Source organism: Anolis carolinensis, chromosome 1 (assembly GCF_035594765.1).
Source record: "Anolis carolinensis isolate JA03-04 chromosome 1, rAnoCar3.1.pri, whole genome shotgun sequence".
In the NCBI taxonomy this organism is placed as follows: Eukaryota; Metazoa; Chordata; class Lepidosauria; order Squamata; family Dactyloidae; genus Anolis; species Anolis carolinensis.
In genome coordinates this window covers 36,132,012-36,138,011 of record NC_085841.1, presented here as the reverse complement: position 1 = coordinate 36,138,011, position 6,000 = coordinate 36,132,012, and positions in this window count along the sequence as shown.

The window sequence follows — 6,000 nt, the reverse complement described above, 5'->3', positions numbered from 1 at the left end:
GACAAATAACAACAAATATATGTAGAAAACTTCACTCATTGTTATAATGCTTGAAAAGTCTAAATTGTATGGATTGTATCAAAAAAGTACAGCAGCTGCAATGATCTGATTGCTACACCAGAGCTTTCTAAACTATGTGTCATGACAAATTAGTGTCTTGGCTGCAGTTTGTAGGCGTGATGCACAAATGTAACAAGAAACCTATGAGCAAGCATATATATATACGGTATATGAGAAAGGTTTCAGAACAACTGTAGTGTCCCCATACAATTTATTATTGCAATTAAGGTATATGTCTGTATCTCTTATAATACATTTTATTAATGGCCATACATTTCCCCTGCCCAAATTCAGATGATCTGATTGCTTTCCAAACTATGTGTCATGACAAATTAGCGTGTTGGCTGCAGTTTGTAGGTGCGATGCACAAATGTAACAAGAAACCTATGAGTCTAAGGGAAATAAGCAATCAATCATTTATATATATATATGAAAGGTTTTCAGGACAAATGTAGTGTCCCCATACAATTGATTATTGCAATTAAGGTATGTGTCTGTACCTCATATAATACATTGTATTAATGGCCATACATTTCTCCTGCCCAAATTCAGATTGGACCATTAATCCATGGCAGTTAAAGTGGTGTCAAAACACATTAATTCTACAGTATAGATGTATTCCAAGACTAGCAGAAGCCTTTCTTCAACAACTTCCAATATAAGAATACGGACACAGAAAGCAAAAGACAGCCCAAATAGAACTTTGATAAATATGTATTGAGAATTTACAAAACCAGGAATTTTCTTGTATTACTTTGAAGAATTCTGTTGAACTGGGCTGCCCTCTACATTTGAATATGGGAAATACAATGCATCTCCAGTTCAAACACAAACGGGAAAAGAAGAAAGGTGCTGCTGGCAGTCTAAAGACTGACAGATCTTGAAAACTTATAGCTTCAAGATCTAACAAGTAATTAGTTGCCTGTAGATGTTGTTTTCCAGTCCTCATTGAACCAGATAAAAATGCTTCAATTTAGTATCTTAATGGAGTGGAGAGATATTATGACCCCAAGGGCATGTATTGTGGAGCATAAAGATTCCTCCACCTGCAAAAGTGTTTGGAAGTGTTAAATCAATGGCATTGCGCAAGAGCCACACAACAAGTACATGTTCTCAATAGATTGGGAAGTTGATTTTAAATACTGTAGATATCAGCATTTTTTGTTTGCACAAATGTAAAACGTGTAATTGAAATGGTTCAGTTAGTAAAACGTTTGTTTCATATCCCTATAACCATCTGCTTACCAAAACCAGATCTTGGAAAAATTACTAGTTTGAACTTGGAACTTCCAGAATCCCCTGGGCAATGTGATCCGCACTCACATATACATTCAAAAAGAAAGGTGCCATTAGAAAGCTCCCTACATTTGGTTGGTAGGCTTGGATATTCCTGTGCTGCAAACAAGAAGTGCTGAAAATATCTAAACAAAAATGAACAGATTACCATTCAAAGGCTAAGTGGTCTAAGATGTTTAGCTGAAGCAAAGGCAACATAGCACCACTTTCTCATTCTATGTTAAGAAGGCTAACTAGAGGTGCATTTGAATTTTACTTCAACACAGATTAAACATGCTTAGAGAGTCCATCCTTTCTTAAATGGTGATCCCAATGAGTAGAACATCCTGAGGAGGGGGGAAATTAAGAGCATTTTACCCTACAATATATTTTTCCTTCCTTCCCTGAATTTTTAGCAATACAGAAACTGTAAACTTCAGTTGAATTGCCACTGCCTTCCCCCTGAGTTAATTAGCTAATGAGAGGTCTTGCCTTGTGACCTAATGATCAGCTGTCTCCACCTTCCACTCCAGTTATCCCAATGCCATCTGCACATTTCCCTTTACTCCACAAAATTTCTAAAACCCTGAAAATGCTATCTTTATAAACCTATCCTCTTCCAAAGATAACAGGAATATGAAAGGATCAAACCCTTGGAAGCCCATCATGCGAAATGTTATGCCAACCTGCCCCCACGAAGGAAAAATATGCCACTGCGAATGTTTACAGCAACTGATTTAGAGTTATACAGTTTCCCTTCAGCCACAAACCAGAACAAATACTTAAAAGATTTATTACATCCTTCCCTCCAGAGACTTAAGTAACTGTAGTTAAATAATAGAGCAGTTAAGCAACACAGAGTACCATTATTCTCCTTCCAGGATTCCTGAGAGGCATATTGTTTTCCAAAGGGATTAAGGTCTAAAAACTGAGCCTCTAAATATGTCCTTTGTCATTCCCATCGAATAAAGGGCAGATTTGTAATATTTTCCTGTATGTGATCCATCATGTTATACTGCACTCATTTCCCTTCTTCTGAAAAGAGAATGAAATGAGACAATTGCAGACTCTTTAAGGCTTGCTTAGGGCTGATCCATACATTTTTCTTGCTTATATCATCCGTAAATCACTTGAAATTGACTCCACAGGAAGGTTTATTTGTGCAGCTATAAACTTTAGTCTTGTATGTAATTTCATTGCAAAAAGAGTATAGCCACTCAAGTGCCAGTCAATCTGGGCCTTAGACTGGTGTAGACTCAGCAGTATTCTGAATTTTAAAGGTGCTATCCAAGATGCAGAATCTAGGTTGGAGCTAGGGTTCACACCCTTTACAATTCAGACCAAATTCTGGCTTGAACTGACAGGGGTTATCAGCTGCCCTCACCCAAGGAGATGCTTCTGCACCTAATAACTGTTCCTATTCTGCTCTGTTGAACAGGCAGGTTGTTATCAAGCTACTGTAAGATTCATATTCTTGGTCTGATCTTCTAAGCCAAGGAACCTCAAGATTTGTGTTTGGGACTCTGCCCCCTCATCTTCATGGTTGGATCCCAAATACTTTAATTTTACTTCTTACCCATGGAATTTAACGGAACAAGTTAATCATCATGATTTAACAGAAGGACTAATGTGATTCTAGGCATCAATAGAAGCAAAATAGGCCGGGCTGTGGCGCAGGCTGGTTAGCAGCCAGCTGCAACAAATTACTCTGACAAAGAGGTCATGAGTTCGAGGCCAGCCTGTGCCTGCGTCTGTCTCTGTTCTATGTCATGGCATTAAATGTTTGCCTTATATGTGTGCAATGTGATCCGCCCTGAGTCCCCTTCGGGGTGAGAAGGGTGGAATATAAATACTGTACTATAATATCTAGATGGCGGAAGTCATAGTCCCATTCTATTCTGTATTGGTCAGGCTTTACCTGGAATAGTGTGTTCAGTTCTGGCACCACAATTCAAGAAATATTTTTACAAGCTAAAAGGTGTCAATTCTTTATGAGGAATAACATCAGGAAATAAGTATATTGGGCAAGTTTGTTTTCTACCCCTCTGGAGACTAGGACACAGAGCAATGGATTCAAAATGCAGGAAAAGAGATTCCATCTAAACATTAGAAAGAACATCCTGAAGTTAAGAGCTGTTCGGTAGTGGAACATGCTGCTTTGAATATTGGTGGAGTCTTCTTCTCTGAAGGTTTTTAATTAGATGCTGGATGACCATTGGACTGGAGTTATTTGATTGTGTATTCCTCACAGAAAAATGGAATTGGACTGGATGGCCCTTGTGGTCTCTTCCAACTATGATTCTATGATGAATTGAATTCAGTGGAAGTTAGTTCTACTAATTTATGGGACAACTCCTAAATTATGAGTTTGTTCTGTTTTTTATATATATATACTTTAAATATGCATTTCTTTCCCATTACCAAGTAATAGGAAGGAATGCATTTAAGTTAGGAAAAATTTCAAAGCATGGAGTGCAGGGTTGTTTGATAATTGGGAGGATATAGACTTCCCCATCATGTTGAGAGTCTCTACTTATCAACTTTCCCCATCCCATGATTTGATGTTAGGCAGGTAATTTCTGTAAATTAAGATGGAATGGTTCCTTAGGTAAGCTCTCCCTTTCCAAAGGTGGGTTCCTGCCTTCAACCTTGAAAAGAAAGATCTAATCTGTGTCTATGAGGCTGTTCTACTGATTTTTTATCCATCTCATAAGGAATAGAGCAACCTCCAGTGGTATCACCTGAGAAATAATATTTCGATCTCATTTTGGTAAGAGCAATTCTATTTCTTCCTGTGGTTCTCTGAAGAGCAAAATAAACTGCAAACTAAATAATTGACTGCTCTTAATTTTAAAAAACAGAAGCAATTGGATAACAAGAACAAGAAATTAGAAGCATCTTTTAAAAAGATGGTTGATCTACACAGAAACCTGGGAAAATTGAGATATACATAGAGAGTGCATGTGTAGTTGTTTTTTAAAAAAAAGAAAACATTGTATTATAAATTTGAGGCTATTATGCCTCCATGTTGTAAGCCATCCCGAGTCCCCAGAGGGGAAATGGGACAGGATACAAATAAATATGATGATGATCATGTGTGTCATTTCAGCACTGAAGCTCAAGTGTGGCTGGGAGGGCCTTTGCAGTTAAAACTGATGCACCAGCTGTGAATGTACCTCAAAAAGCCTGACTTGGCCACAGTGATCCACGCCTCGGTCACATCTAGAATGAACTCATACAATGCAATCTATGTGGGGCTGCCTTTGAAGACAGCTCAGAAACTGCAGTTAGTAAAAAGGTCAGCGGCCAGATTACTAACTGGGGCTGGTTATAGGCAGCATAGCATCCCCTATTAAAGCAGCTCCACTTGCTGCCAATGGGTTTCTGGGCCCAATTCAAAGTGCAGGCTATTACCTACAAAGTTCTATATGGTTCGGGTCCAACCTATCTTTGAGACCGCATCTCCCCCTATGAACCGGTGTGGGCCCTAAGATGGCTGGGGAGGTCCTCCTTTTGGTCCCACCACCATCTCAAACGCGGTTGGTGGAGACAAGAGAGAGGGCCTTCTCGGTCGTGGCTTTGAAATGCCTTTCCTAAAGAGATTAGGGTAGCCTCCACTTTCCAAGTTTTTCACAAACACCTGAAAATGTGGCTTTTTAAACAAGCCTTTGACCATGTTTAGTGATCATGGTCTTAATCTCTACATTTGAGGATTTAGTAATTCCACTTCTGCACTTTATGGGGACTGATATTGTATACAGCCGCTATTCTCGTAGCTTGTTGGGTTTTATAGTATTTTTAATAAATTGGGGTTTTATTGCTGTTTAAAGTATTATTGGGTCAATTTTATTGTTATTAATTTATACTTTTCTGTATTTTGTTGTATTTGTATATTGCTGCACTACTGAGTGCTTTTTGTGAGTTGCCCCAAGTCCCTTCGAAGAGATTGTGGAGGGATACAAATAAAGCTTTATTATTTATATTTATTATAATTTAAGTATCTCTTCCTTAGCATAAAGATTTGCATCCTTCTTTCAAGAGTTACATAGTAGATAACTGCTGTTCTACCAAAGAAAGAAAGAGGAAAAAAGGAAAGGAAAAACAAAGCAGAAGAGGGAAAGATCACTTGCCAATTGTGTGTTTCAGCTGACTCACACATCTCTTGTCTCTGTCTCTCTCTTACACACACACACACACACATACACACACACAATGTGCTTCAATTGCTTTGAAATATAGCCTAACATTTTTCTTGGCTGCATTAACAAGATCTGTTTTACCAATACATTTATATTTATGACGACTAAGGGCAGATTATAGCTGTTAAAGTCGGTTCTCCTGACATGAAAACACTACTTTGTCATTAATACATTTTCTAGTATAAACTGTGGTGTCAGGTCAATGGAAAGGGTGAAAACTTTCCTACAGTATGCACACATTGGGTTTCCCCCCCTGCCTCTCTCTCCAAGCAATTGAGCTCTAATGGAATAACAAAAGGTCATCATAACAAACCATTACAGCTTTGGTCTTGGCAACTAGGCCCACAGAAGAATCTCCAAGAAACAAGTCATCATTCCTCCAATGTTATGGCATGAGGATGACAGGAATGGTACACAGACGGGAATGCAACATGGCGGTAGCTATGTGAAAGCCCAGCGATCAATT